Source organism: Rhinopithecus bieti, unplaced genomic scaffold (genome assembly GCF_001698545.2).
Source record: "Rhinopithecus bieti isolate Rb0 unplaced genomic scaffold, ASM169854v2 scaffold_641, whole genome shotgun sequence".
NCBI lineage: Eukaryota > Metazoa > Chordata > Mammalia > Primates > Cercopithecidae > Rhinopithecus > Rhinopithecus bieti.
The window spans coordinates 4613072-4628489 of NW_016803417.1; the positions used below are offsets into that span (position 1 = coordinate 4613072).

General features: G+C 43.1%; 1 protein-coding gene across 6 annotated transcripts in view; it reads right to left on the reverse strand.

Annotated features, from left to right (window-relative positions):
- KANK1 (KN motif and ankyrin repeat domains 1) overlaps positions 1–15418 on the reverse strand; it is a 239239-nt gene that overhangs the window by 42583 nt on the left and 181238 nt on the right. Inside the window, exon 1 of one of the 6 annotated variants that reach the window (XM_017883711.1) lies at positions 9160–9264. The exons of 4 other annotated variants lie outside the window; for them this stretch is intronic. The gene's annotated coding sequence lies outside the window, so the exon portion shown is untranslated. Of the gene's footprint in view, positions 1–9155; positions 9265–15418 lie in introns of those variants that run through there. One more of the 6 variants, XM_017883702.1, reaches the window with a different exon arrangement.

Sequence of the window (15418 nt, forward strand, 5' to 3'; positions counted from 1 at the left end):
AAAAAAAAAAAAAAAAAAAAAAGAAGTTTTTTTAAAAAAAAACTCTACCTGGGTTATAAAGAGACTCTCAACTGCTTTAGAAGTCTTTTTGGACTAACAGAACTATGCCTGCTTTCGCACAGTCAAAATTCCACTGGCTATATCTGCAACTGAAATCCTGAGAGTAACAGCTTCCAACTAAATATTCTGGAATTGGAGGGCTGTCCCTGGTGTTTACAAGAATTTTTTGAATGTCTGGAAATCCAGCGGTGGAGACTGCTCCTGGCACCACCTCTACCTTCATTATATAAACATTTATTGAAAGCTTAACTAGGTACAGAAAATGGTCCTATTCAGTGTAAGGAGTAGGAGGAAAAATTTATAAGAAATAAGATATAGTCTAGCTGAGAGATGACTACCAAACACCCTTAACATAACACTAATTGAGACCAGTTACAAAGGCATATGTCAACAATGCAGGCCGGGAGCGGAGACTCATGCCTGTAATCCCAGCACTTTGGGAGGTCAGGGTGGGCAGTTCACTTGAGGTCATGAGTTTCAGACCAGCCTGGCCAACATGGTGAAACCCTGTCTCTACTAAAAATACAAAAATTAGCCAGGTATGGCGGTGCATGCCTGTAATCCCAGCTACTTGGGAGGCTGAATGCAGGAGAATCGCTTCAACTTAAGAGGCGGAGGTTGCAGAGAACCGAGATGGCACCACCGCATTCCAGCTTGGGCAACAGAGAAAGACTCAGTCTAAAAAAATCCAAAAAACAACAACCCTGACCCCACTCTGAAAAACCAAAACACAATGCAGTATGAAAGTATGTAAACTAGTGATCAGAACAGAACCAAATTAACCAGAGATGAGTTCTGAAGACAAGGTAAATGACAGAGTAAAAAGGTGAAGGGCTAGGGCAGAGCCTGTTGGTGCTGCTGAAGGAATGCCAAGGTTAGACAAGGAGAAGACGATGAGGACAGGAGAGGCCACCAATCTCACAGCCTGGAGCAGGGCAAGTTTTTCCACTGAAACTAGGGACTAAAAGGCATCAACGAAGATTGTCTTGACAATTGTGTGTGTGTGAGACTGAGGTAGGGAAAGAGGCTAAATTCAATGGGACCAGTTAAAATGTTATAATACCCAGGGGGCAGTGTAGACCGAATAAAACATTTATTCACACATTCAACTTACATTTATAATTGATATTGATAATAAAGGTACATGAATTAGTATCTACTTTCTATCTCTGTCTCTCTCTATCTCTCTAGTTTTCTATGGATCTTCACTTACTATTTAGCATGTACTGTTCTAGGAGCTGGGAACACTGAACAAAAGGGACAAAGCCTCTGCTCTCGCAAGGCTCACAGTCTAGTGGGGAGGGGGTGCATAGAAAAGTAATTAAAGGCAGAAGTGAAGCAAACAGCTACATGACAGCTGTCATTGCCAGAAATTATACCAGTGTCTCAAGGTAAGTGGATGGACTGCTAACTAACACTGGGCTCCATGTCGTCTTAGGTTGGCATCATCTCTGAGCAAATTTACTCCCAGACACCAAGGGTCACAGAGTCCATTTCCTCCCTCTCTCTCCCAACTAGTTTGCACAGTCTGCAATTTGCCACTTTTGAGTAAAAAATGCCACTTTTGAGTAAAAAAAGCATTCAATACTTTTCTACATACTCTACCACAAGGAGCCATTCTTTAACATGAGCAAAAAGCACTGGGGTGAAATAATGTGTCCTGTGGACTTTATAACGGAAGAGACTTTGATATTATTACTTTATCTATTAATTAGGACACACTGACTTCTTTGTTCTGATTTCACTGCTGCACACTCTAGGCCCAATTACTTACTGATGGTGCTGTGAAAAATAATTACACTCTTGTGCCACAACTTTCACACACTATTTATGTGCTTTTCTTTGCCAGATACCACACCTGACTGTTGAAACTGAAGAACTTTGCTAATTCCCATTAATGTTATTGTCCCCTCTCAGATGAGGCATGAAGATTTTGCCTGAAGAGCTGAGTCAGTCCTAGAGAAGTACATAATTATCACAGATTTCCACATTTAAAAGCCCCAGAGTGTAAGCATCCTGCTGTTCAAAGCAGTCAAAAAGATTCCACGTCAGCAGGAAAGCAAAGTAGGATGAACTCAGGAAGACAGGCAAGTTCTCATGAAGCTAATTACTCAGAGTATGAAACTAATTAAGTTAGCACATCAACTTTTCCAAGAGTGGAAAGTGTTCTAAGAAGACAGGGAAGTACAACAGCGTCCTTCTGAACGGGTTTAGCAGCTGGCATCTCCTGATGACACTGTTCGCATTAAGCTCTTTGAGACCCAGTAGCTTCGCTTCCTATATCAAATTTGTGTGAGGAACACCATTTGTTAGAGAACACGCAATAAAAAGGGTAGCAATATGAGTGTTCCTCCTTCTGGTTTAAAAGAATGTATAGCAAATGAGATTTTCTTTTGCTCTTGCCTTTACCAAAGAGTTATTTTAAGCCTGCTCTTTTCCTCCCAGGTAAAACCTACTCATTCAGTCATTCAAATGATGGGCACCTGCCAAGTGCTAGGCTTTTTCTAAGAAGCCTGAAATCCTTCTCCTCACCAAGTTTATACTGCCTATTGCAATTTCACCAATACCTCTTCAGGTTAGGTAGCTAGGTAGGTAGGTAGGTATGTATTCATTCATTCTTTTAGAGACAGGGTCTCGCTCTGTCACCCAGGGTGGAGTGTAGTGGCACAGTCACAGCTCACTGCAGCCTTGAACTCCCCAGCTCAAGTGATCCTCCTGCCTCAGCCTCTCTAGTAGCTAGGACTACAGATTGTGTGTCATCAAACTTGGCTAATTTTTAAATTTTTTATAGAGATGGGGTCCCACTATGTTGCCCAGGCTAGTATAGCTGTTTTAAATAGCTACCTAAACACTTCATGCAAATAAAATTATAACATTAAAGAAAGCAAAAGTATTTGCCAGAAGTTCATAAGAAATATCAGGTCAGTTGACACATATGTAGCATAACTGCAATTTTACAGGCTTGGTTTGTTTATATGATTAAGTTAGAATGTGGTGTTGCTTCCTGTACTCCTCTTTCTAACTCCTTTTGGCTTCTCCCCCCAAATCTTTGGATTTCCTCTCATGGATACTCTTATCTTGACTTTTTTTTAACAGACATTAACTAGCACACTACTCCTATATCTTCCACTGTCTCTCATCACTACCCCTCTCCAGACCAGCTCCATCTTCCATGTTTACCTGTTCCCACACTCCGTAAAGAGAATGCTGATCTAAGGAAGATGCAATTGTTACACTGAAAGATGGACGTATTCTTTCATTCAGCAAATATTTATTAAGTGCCTGCAATAGACCAAACACTGCTAGGTGCTAAGCAAAACAGACACAGAGCCTGTCTGGGTAGAACTTATGAAGTATAGGAGGAGACAGACAAGTGATCACATAAATAACAACCGTACTAAGTGTTGTCAAAGTAAAATACAGGCGTTATGCTGGAACAGAGCAGGGACCCCGCCTAGGCTACGGGTAGGGAGGGTTCTTCAAGGGAGTGGTAGCTAAGGAAGCCACCGGGCAGTGTGCTGGGGATGTGTGGAGGGACGGGAGAAATTCTAGGCAGAGGAAAGAGCATATGCAAAACCTGCCACTTTTAAGAACTGGGAAGGGGACTTTGCAAAGACTGCAGTGAGGCAGAAAGGGGACAGACAGAGGCCTAACCCAACAGCACCCTGGGGATCAAGTTTTTGCATCACAGATGCATTGGTAAGCTATTGAATGGTTTTAAACAAGGGAGTGAAATGATCAGATTTGCATTTTAATAAGATTGCTCTGGCTAGATGCTGGAGATTAAAATTCTCCTCAGTATCCTCCATTAGGGTTTCCATGGATTATTCAAGGCCCCATGAATTTTTGTCTAGGTATAACAAATTCCTTTGCACCATGTGAATTTTATCTACCCAATTAGAAAATAAGTGGTAATAGTAAGATAAGTTCTGGTGGTATTCAGCCACTAGAACTTTGACACTGTCTGCACTTGGGCTAGCCAGCCTGTAGCCTTAACTCTGTCTGCCCCTAATACTTAGGAGGAAACTGAGAAGGCCCAACAAATTCCAGCTACTCTGGGCTGACCTGGAGACCAGGATCAGGTCTCCAGGCTTGTCTTCTAGGGCTGTTACCTCATTCTGCTACTAAAAAAAAAAAAAAAAAAAAAAAAAAATTTCTTTAAACCAGTGGATGACTCACCGCAGAGAAAAGTGATGGGATTCCTTTTCTGAAGGTCGTTCAAGTATGAGAAATCTAACCTGGGAAGGACGGATATGGCATGAGTGAGGGCAGGAAGAAAGAGGAAACAACATTTTAGGGAATCCAGGTTCTGATTTAGCATGTTGAGATGTAGAACGCAGACTTGCTCTGTGTTTGAAACTCTAGGATGGGAAGAGCAAGGACTGAAAATGCCCGTGAGGCTAAGACAACGCAGACCGTGGCAGCCAGCAAGTGTCTCTGGAGGCAGGAGAGAAAGGCGGGCAGCACGCTGTTTCCAGCTTTGTGTACCTCTCCACCCCACCTGACCAGGGCCTGAACTGGCCAATAGGGAAAACTAAAAGCAGATGATAGGGCCTGGGGACTGAAGCAATATACTCTGAAAATGCAAAACTTCCACCCACCAGATGGTCTCCGACAAGCTGAATTTCAGGTTGGCTTGCCTCTAGTGTCCCGAGTGTTACTGCCTACCACAGATCTTGTTGCAGGTGACCCATACTGTCAGAGATAAATACATATCTAGAACTCAGATAACACCCTCTGCCTACCAGTTATTATTCTCAATCGTCATAAGACATCAGATTGGCTATTTAATGCCAGTGTCAAGGGTCTATTTGATTCAAACTCTTTTGAACCCCCACTAGCCAAATCTAGGATAATTTGAGCATTAAAATAATATAATTAATGATAGTAACAAGTTACAATCCAGTGAATAAACTAGGTATCTACTTGTGAGTCCATTATGCTATAATAAATATGTTGGAATACCAATTAATATATACAAGGAATTATGTAAAAAGAAAATTACCATGGACCAATTATTAGAATAGTGGCTGATTCAGGTAGGAATCACTAGCTAAGGTTAGTGGGTAGAGATTTCCTACTAAAGACTAGGACACTGGTGTTGTCTCAGAATATCTCACCAGAAAATAACATCAATCATAAAAAAAAAAATGTTGACTCTATGTTGAGAAAGCTGACAAATAACCACCTCGATCAGGTGATCAAAGTTGATATCATGTATTTGCACGGGGAAGAGCAGAGCATCAACTTTTGTACTGTCCTGCCAAGAAGGCATGGCCTGGACCCTGCTTGAAACACATTCAATAGAACATCAGGCCTCTCTTTTCGAAACCATCAAGGCCATGAAAAAATGGTAAAAATGAGAACTTTTCAGATGGAAGGAGACTAAAAAGACATGACAACTGCATTTCTACACACACACACACACACACACACACACACACACACGGAACAAATATGGTAAAATGCTAACCACTGGGAAATCTGAATCTGGGTGAGGGAGCCATGAGAGCTCTTTTAACAAATTTTCTGTATGATTAAAATTATTTAAAAATAAATTTTATTTATGTCTTTCTTCGTTTGCGCATCAATGTCCTTAGGGTGCATGAGTGCAGTCAGCCTGTCACCAGGGAGCACAGACCAGACTCTGCTATTGCTCATACTGCAAATATGCAGCCTGTTTTCAGGGGCAGATGGCTTTGCTTTCCTGTATTACACATTATTTGAGAAATTTTACATTTGTTTCAGGTATTCCTGGAAATGTCTGCAACTTCTCAATTACTATCCTTGCAAATTGATGTGCCAGGAGCTCCATTTTAAAGAATAAAGCCTAAAAGCTCTTTTCTGTGGCATGAAATGTCAACAATTTAACCACAATCCAGCACACCTCCCAGGTTCCTTCCCAACCCAAAACTCAACATACTGGGAAGCTTTCAAGCTTATCTATCTTTGCTCATTCTATCCCCTCTACCCAGCTCATTCTATACCTCTACCCTTCCCCATACTCTCCCATCTGTCAAAATCAGCTGCATCAGGCCGGGCGCGGTGGCTCAAGCCTGTAATCCCAGCACTTTGGGAGGCCGAGACGGGCTGATCACGAGGTCAGGAGATCGAGACCATGCTGGCTAACACGGTGAAACCCCGTCTCTACTAAAAAATACAAAAAACTAGCCGGGCGAGGTGGCAGGCGCCTGTAGTCCCAGCTACTCGGAGGCTGAGGCAGGAGAATGGCATAAACCCGGGAGGCGGAGCTTGCAGTGAGCTGAGATCTGGCCACTGCACTCCAGCCTGGGCGACAGAGCGAGACTCCGTCTCAAAAAAAAAAAAAAAAATCAGCTGCATCATCCTTTTTAAAGGGCCCAACCCAGATGTCTCTCATTTTTATAAAGCCCTACTTACCCTCAACTGCTCTGTCCTGGGAAGAACTGGTCCCCTTCTTCCCTCTTTTTTCCTAAGTTACTTTGCCTATATATGCGGAACTGTGTTACGGTTAGAAGGCACATGCCTATGTTTCTACCAGACTCTAAGTGTCTAGGGGAGGCAGAAGTCAAAACATTTTTTTTGAGACGGAGTCTTGCTCTGTCGCCCAGGCTGGAGTGCAGTGGCGCCATCTCAGCTCGCTGCAAGCTCCACCTCACGGGTTCACACCATTCTCCTGCCTCAGCCTCCTGAGTAGCCGGGACTACAGGCGCCCACCACCACGCCTGGCTAATTTTTGGTATTTTTAGTAAAGACGGGGTTTCATCGTGTTAGCCAGGATGGTCTCGATCTCCTGACGTCATGATCCACCCGCCTCGGCTTCCCAAAGTGTTGGGATTATAGGCGTGAGACACCACACCCGGCCCTCAAGCAGTATTTATGTTTGTATTCCTCAGTACTTGGTGCTTGGTACATGGCGCTCTTAGTATCTGTTGAAGTGAAAAGTCCCACATCTAGGCATCCACTGATGAATAAGTGTAACAGAGGAAGAGAGGAAGACATGTAGTGATTTAAAGCAGGCACTCTGGTGCCAGACTGCCTGGGTTTGAATCCTGGCTCTGCTGCTTTGCAGCTGTCAGCAAATTAGATTATATTCCAATTGTTTGAGAAAATAATAGTACCTGCATCAGTGTGTTGTCACTTAGAACAATGTGTGGGTTCTAGTGTCAGTACTAGTGGTACCGGATCACCCTCTGTTGTCTGGAGAAGCACACAGCCCTGGCCCCCCAGAGAGGATCCAGAACTCTTCCTCCTCTATACCCTGCCCCCACCCCCATGAAGTCTGGGTTTAAGGTATTTGTGATACTTGTTCAAGATCAAGAAAGTCTGCTAAAATCTTGAGTTCTACTTTGGTTTCTTCTTCTTAGAGTGGATGAGGCAGATGCCAGCAGGGCCCTGTAGGGGATGTGTGAGTGTGTGTGTGCACTGCTTGGGCAGAGAGGTATGTACTAATTAGATAAGGGGGAGTCCTAGTCCAGCACAGGAAAGAAATAAAAGCAAAAGCAGACAAACACCCCCTACCTTTTAGAGTATATTATGGCCAGGTTAAAATATCTCCATCTCACAACATGAGGACAAAGGTGAGTGCTGATTATTCTGCACACTCATTCTGCAGCTCTCCTGAAGTCCTCAGGGCACAGTGCTCTCTGACACACCATGCAGAGACGGTGCTTTAAACCACCTAGAGCACCTCCATGGTAGTCATCCTGAATGGCCTGCCTAGGCTGGGGGAAGGTATACTTTTCTTTTCATAAAACAAGAACAGGAACTATGATCACTTCCTAGTTCATGGATGAGCAATCGGCAGGAGAGCCCTGGAATCATACAATGCAGTGATGTGATTCATACCCTTAAAACGAGGGGGTCAGTGGGACTCTGATTTCCAAAGTTGCTACCAGGCTATGAGTAACTGTTGACTATACTTGATACAAAATTTCTTAACACGGCATGCTATGTAACCAAGTGAAGAAAAATGAATCACAGCAGGTGTCAGACCAGATGAGCTCAGGCAGACAGAGCCTGCAGTCTTCCCCTCTGCACATCCCACTCAGTGGCACCTTTCCAGCTGCATCCTAACTGGCATGACCTAACGATCCCCAGTGCAGTGTCCCTCCTGGGTATTGCCAGTTCTACTCTGGGCATGATTTTAGAGGCCAGAAGCCAGGCTGCACGTAAGAGTGAGGGGAAGACAGCGGAAAGGGTTACTATTCTCAGTAGTGGAACAGCCTGTCTTAATAAAGGGCACATTGTGCTAGGGAGGCATGTGATGGTAACAGGGGCCTTGCGGTTTATACAGTGGCCTTCTTCTCCAGTGTTCAGTCCGACTACAAGAGGCAGCAACTCTTCACCCCAAATCTGTCTCAAAAGAGCCAAAATGCCATGGGTACCTCAGTGCAACCCCAACTATGCTGCTCTCTAATGTCCAGTGTCTAATTTTAAAAGTTATTGCTGAAATACAGCCCAAATTGATCATGCATGCACAGAAGAAAATGAGCTTGGACTGTTATTTTCCAGACTTTCTTCAAAAGTAACATGCTGTTCTAAGCGTAAAAAGGAAATGTGCCACTTCAGAGAGTAACTCTGTGAAAAGCAGAAAAGGAGCACCGGCTAACTGAGGGATAAAACAGGCTTTTCTAACAAAACATTATAGTTTTTTGGCCAGGGGGAGGTGGGGTGGCAGTGGAAAACTATTATTTGTATGAATCCCTGTCTTTATTTTGTTGTATAGTGTTTATAAGAGAAAAAGAAGCCAGCTTTAATGAATATTGAGCAACTCCCTATTAGAAAAACAGAGCTGAAAACAAATACCCAAAGATGGACTTAGCAACAAAAAAGGAAATTCTTGAATTGAACTAAATCTTAAACTTAAACACTCAAATCTTAGCATATATATATGTACAACCATTCACTCCTGCAACAATGACATCTTTATGTTAAACCATAGGTAAAGCTGAAATTTTCACTGGACCAAAAATCAAGTACTGGGTTATTCTTTCTGGCTTGAAGTAAAAGCAAATCTTTTTCACAACACACAGAGCTCGAGTTTATATTTCACCAACCCCCACTCAAACATCATGCTCTCCTCCTCTCTTTCTTTTGTGGGCATTCTTACTTACCCACCCAGAAACAAAATAACTGTGATTTTCAGCGAGCAGGAAGCCAGGTCTCAGGCAAACTTCCCTCAGCATTAAAGGGACTCCACACATTAGCAGGCATAGAGCCCAGGAGCTGTTGCAGAGAATTTATTTATACCCATTTGGAATTTCCTGACGAACTAACAGCCTGCTGGCCATGGGGTTTAATTCCAGGACTCTCGGCGTCAGTGAGACAGCAAAAATTACCAACAAACAAAACTGCCAGCAAGATCTTAAAAAAGAGACAAAGACCTCTCTCATCTCCCTTCTGATTTTTCACACTATCCTCATACTCTTTAGACATATGAAATGCTGACCTAGAAATGCAGCTGTAAGCCTGTTAATTCTAGGAAGAAATCAGAAAGGCAGCAAATGTTTCCTTATTGTTTGTGCTGACTTACTCCCTCTTTTCCCAGCCCTCCACTGCAGAGAAAGGCTCTCTGTTATAATTTAAGCTATAGCACAGCAGCTGGCTTGTGAAGGAAATTATTTAGTTTTATGCTGAACCGAGGCTGGACTGGAGGCAAGTGGTTCCTTTCTGGTTTCAACATATAATTAGAAGGCTAAAAACAATTACCATTTGTAAACCATAGGCCCAAGCCTCTTTCCCTTGCTCTGTACCTTCATACACTTAAACACTGCGTTGCTAACATCTTCAGCAACCTTTGTTTTTGTTTCAAAAAGTTAGTAAGAATGGTATGTTCCCCTAATGATTTAAATTCATCACCTCAAAAAAAAAAAAAAAAAAAAAAGATTTTTTTGGGATAGTGTATCACTCTGTCACTTAGGCTGGAGTGCAGCAGTGCGATCACAGCTCACTGCAGCCTCAACCTCCTGGGCTCATGTGATCCTCCCACCTCAGCCTCCAGGCATATAACACCATGCCCAGCTAATTTCTGTATTTTTTGTAGCGATGGGGTCTTACTATGTTGCCCCAGGTTGGGCTCAAATGCCTGAGCTTAAGAAGTCCTCCGGCTTTGGTCTCCCAGAGTGCTGGGATTACAGGCATGAACCAACACACATGGCCCAGAATTTTTTTTTTTCAAAAGCAGAAGAAAACATTTGTGTCAAAAGTAAATGATAAAATAAAGCTCAAGAGAATTTTTAGAGTTATGGGTATGTTCTAAAACTGGATTGTGGATATATAACTGTCCACATTTACTAAAACTTATCAAACCATACACTTAAAATGGGTGAATTCTATGGTATGTAAAACAGCTCAATAAAGTTTAATTTTTAAGTCAAAAAAAAAGGAAGAAATAATGTAACCCAAATCTCTTACTAATGGAGGTCTTGTGGAAAGTAATATGAAATTACTTGGATCTGCTATTTCAAAATATCTGGTACTTTAGCTTTGTTGTTAGTTATTTTTTAATCTGTGGGTTTATTTGGTATAAATCAAGCCCAAATAAGTGCCACGGTCTTATAGAGTTTAATCTTTGTATCTTCACACAGGAAAATGTGTGTCTCAAAGATAATCACCTTTAAGGTCTCCAATCAGTAACTGTGGTCACCAGTAAGAGAACAGACAGAAGGAAAGTAAATGGAATAAGGCAGGGCATGTGCAGGCACCAAGATGAGCCAAACTAGGCAGGTCCAGTAGATTCTTACAACACTGTGCCTCTCTCTACACAGCTGTCCCCTGTTTTGAATTTTACAAAACAGCCTCTTTAGAGTCATCCCTCATCTTTGTTAATCTCTGTTTTATTGTTTAGAACTGGCTTTGCTTGCCTGCCATGTGATAAAATTCAGTAAATCTTGTTCAACTAGTGCCACATTTACTCAATGTACTTAGACACAGGTGAAGAAGGCATTTAAAAGAACCCTTTTCTGGGGGGGTGTGGTGGCTCATGCGTGTAATCCCAATTCTATGGGAAGCTGAGGAAGGAGGATTACTTGAGCCCAGGAGTTTGAGACCAGCCTGGATGACACAGTGAGACCCTGTCTCTACCAAAAAAAAAAAAATTAGCCAGGTATGGCGGCTTGCCCGTGTAGTCTCAGTTTATTGGGAGCTGAGACTGGCAGGATTACTTGAGCCTGGGAGGCTGAGCCTGCAGTGAGCTATGATCGTGCTACTGCACTCCAGCCTGGGTGACAGAGTGTTCTGGTATTACTCCTTAGTTACATTATTATATTCCAAACCAAGAATTAATACGGACTGGGTGCAGTGGCTCATGCCTGCAATTCTAGCACTTTGGGAGGCCAAGGCAGGAGGATCACTTGAGCTCAGGAGTTTGAGACCAGCCTAAGCAAAATAGTGAGACCTTGTCTCTATTAAAAAAAAAAAAATACACACACACATAATTTAAAAAATATCAAAAGACTTGTTCTTAAAAGTTAAATGAGTAAAGTACTGAATGTAGTGTTTCTTGATCCTGCAAAAAAAAAATTCTGCTACATTTTTATTCATAAATAATGTGTTCTGGTAAGAGTATAGATTATATAAAGCAGTCAAAGGCAATTATTTTGCTAAAGTAGCTTGTATCTGACCCTGTGGGTGTTTGCCTGTGTGCTTCTGTGAAGGTGAGGTCCAGCAGAAAAAGTCATTGTATGCAAATAAATGTCTAGTCCTTTATCAGATGATGACAAGGGTTGGGAAGGGAAACAATTAAAAATATGAACCCCTTCTGCCTGGAAACCATCAGTCACAAAGGTTCCCACTGAAGAGAAAAAGACACACCTATGTGCCTTCACTCTCTCAATATACATACAAAGAAAGAAGCCAAATAAGATGTGGGAAGATGAAGATGTACTCAAGGCTTGGCCTCTGACTGGCAGAGAGTAGCCAGAAAAGGTGACGCCCAGTGAGCAAAGGAACCTGATGGAGACAAAAGCCTTCTTTGATACCAAGCTGGCTGAGAGTATACCAGCACAGTCTTCATCCCTGGGATGGTGGCCTCAGAACTTTTGAGACCTGAACCCTCAGTTCTTACGTTTAACAGGATTACTGCTGCAAGACGTTTCCCCCAGAGGGCCTGCTCCCTTTGTCTAGAGATAAGAACAAAGTTAAATTAAGTAGTTTGTGGTGGCCTGAATTACACCGTGGACAGGTCAAGATGCCTATTTCCTGACATCCACTGAATTTACCTTTCTTCCCCAATGTTCCCTGTCCCTGTCTTTCCCCACCACCCTCTGTGTACAATTCTTCTGGACTCCACTGCTCCAGGTGCCTTATACATACACGAACTCATTTAATCCTCACAAGCCTACAGCAAGGTATGATTATTTCGGTCTTTCACAGGTGAAGTGTATGTCATGCATAAGAATGCTACTATTCTACTGCTACTGCCTACTCTACTATTGAATTCATACTACTTTGGTACTGAAAAGCCACAAACTAGGGACATTCTCTCTTATAGTTTTTTTTTTTTTTTTTTTTGAGACAGAGTCGCGCTCCGTCACCCAGGCTGGAGTGCAGTGGCGGGATGTTGGCTCACTGCAACCTCTGCCTCCCGGGTTCAACCAATTCTCCTGCCTCAGTCTCTCAAATAGCTGGGATTACAGGTGGCCGCCACCACACACAGCTAAAATTTTTTTTTTTTTGTATTTTTAGAAGAGATGGGGTTTCACCATGTTGGCCAGCCTGGTCTCAAACCCCTGACCTCAGGTGATCTACCCACCTAGCACCCAAAGTGCTAGGATTACAGGCATGAGCCACCATGTGCAGCCTCTTGTAGCTCATGTAAACAACAACAACAAAACCCAAGGACAACAATCAAAACAATCTCACATTCCTCCCACCCTTTCTGTGTCAGGTAAGCTTACCTTGTAAAAACTCTACCTATGAGTATTTGCCTTAGAGATAGACTGAAAGGAGGATGCGCTGCTATCCCATGCCGAGGGCCTGGGTTATTTCTGTTATACTGGACTTCCCCAAACCCCTAAAGAGTTCAAACACTGTATTGTGCTACTTTAACCCACCCCTCCTTAGATGCTTGGGATGGGTGTGAGACCTACACTGTCTGAGCTATAATGAGGGAGAAAGTGGGTATGGCCCTTTCCACAGCACCAAGGCTCTTCTCCTCCACCCACCTTTTTCATAGTCTTAGGGTGTGACAGGATTTAGGGGATTAAAAGGAAAGTCAAGGAAAGTCCAGCAAAGGCGCCTGCTTTTCCATTCCTCCTCCTGTGAGGTGTGTACCATGTTGGGTCTTGGAAACGGACTCCCCCTTTACATGCCTGGATTAGCAGGATCTGCTCAGAAGACTTAATGTGAGGGGAGATTTTCCAAGGAGAGGCCACCCTGTCTTCCACATGAGGAGGGTATGCCCTGGCAGAGGGGTCTGATTCTTGTCAGGAGAGTGACTAGGAAGAGGATGCTATCTGATGATCCTATCTTAAAAGACAAGAAAATAAAAGTCTTGTGTCTTCTTATCCTTTATTCAACAAATGCATTTCCCCAAATACACGTGAAGGCTTAAAACTAGTGTCGCACGGACTTTCTACATCTTAGACTTTCTTTACAGTCTGGATTGCCCCATGGTTATTACCTTTATCACATCTAAATAAGAGATGGTCTCATAATATATTTTCATCCAAGATTTGAAATCAGCATTAAGAAAACCAATACCAAATGAATTGGGGGACACAGAACTATATAAGAGAATTAAGACCTTAACTTAGATTACTACAAAGACTCTATACAGGCTGTAAATAAGGGATAATGAGGACTATTTATCTCCTCACACCTAAAAGAGGTGAGGTCTGTAGAGACATTCCCAAGAAAACAGTGGGAAAGAAGGAAAGCAGGCCAGCCAGCCACAGTCCCAGGGGCTACCAGCTCAGGTTCTTACCTACAGTTGCAACCAGCCCACCAAGCTGCACCAGAGAATAAGCCTGAGACAAAAGGAACCAACTGGAGTCCCACCTCCTCCCTCTCTGGCTGTGTTGTTAACATGCTGCAAAGGGCAAAGAAAGGCCCTGGGCAGCTAGAAAGAACGTTCCCAATGGCCCCTGACAATAATCTCCCCCTTGGATAGCCACATGTACCTGGTCACCTCTCTCTGGAACCCAAGGCATTTAACAGACAATACCATGTTTCTTTCTCTCTCTCTTTTTTTTTTTTTGTTTTTTGTGAGACAGAGTCTTGCTCCATCGCCCAGGCTGGAGTGCAGATCTCGGCTCACTGCAACCTCCGCCTCTCGGGTTCAAGCTATTCTCCTGCCTCAGCTTCCCAAGTAGCTGGGATTACAGGCGCCTGCCGCCATACCCAGCTAATTTTTGTATTTTTAGTAGAGATGGCATTTCACCCTGTTGGCCAGGCTGATCTCAAACTCCTGACTTCAAGTGATCTGCCTGCCTTGGCCTCCCAAAGTGCTGGGATTACAGGCCTGAGCCACCTCACCAGCAGCAATACCAGCTTAAGCCTGCCTTAAGAGCAAGTGATGGAGAGAAAGCAGATAACTACAACTTTCACAAGAGGAGGCAGAACGCAAGAGTGTGTGTGTGACATGGTGAAAGCCATCTGTTCACCCAGGAAACATACCCAGGTGAAGCGTCACACATGGATTCACAGAGCGACCAACTGGGAACTTAGGGGAAAAGGCTGCAAGAAAACTGCAAAGTGTATAGCACATCAGATTGGCAACTGGCAGGGCTCAGGCCCACAAATTCTTATGCAGGTGCTAGGCCTGATTTTTGACCTGTATATATGCCCAGAATCATGCCAGCACAAAGTAGGTGCTCTGCAAATATTTGCTGGTTGAACACTGAGTCAGCTGACTCTACAAGGACTACTAAGCAAGGCATTGTTGGGCATACAAAGATGATGACATGATTCTTGCCTCTTAAAACACTCAAGTTTATAAGATTAGTGAGGCACACAACTGTAACTCTTAATTAAAAGCAACTGATGGCAACTATTTAATAGAAATAATAATAGAATAATAACAGAATAATAGGAATAAAGAAGAGAGGAACTCCCACTGGGAGTATCTGAGAATGCTTGTTGGGAGAGGTAAGAGAGGTTGCAGGACTTGAAGGATAAGAAGGGCTTATATTGATAGATATGCGAAAGATATTCATGTTAAGAGAACAAAGCCACAAACTGGGGAACAGGGCAGGGTAGGACTGGGAAACAGCGCTGGGCGGGAGCAGATGCCCCTATTTCTTACACAACTCTTTGGATATAGCTGGTCTCTGAGTACCTGTTGTCATGGACCTCTGGAAAGGCCTACTGTGATTTTTACACACACAAGAACGGAAGAAACAGAAACAGACCATGATTTCAGCCAAAATAAGGCCCA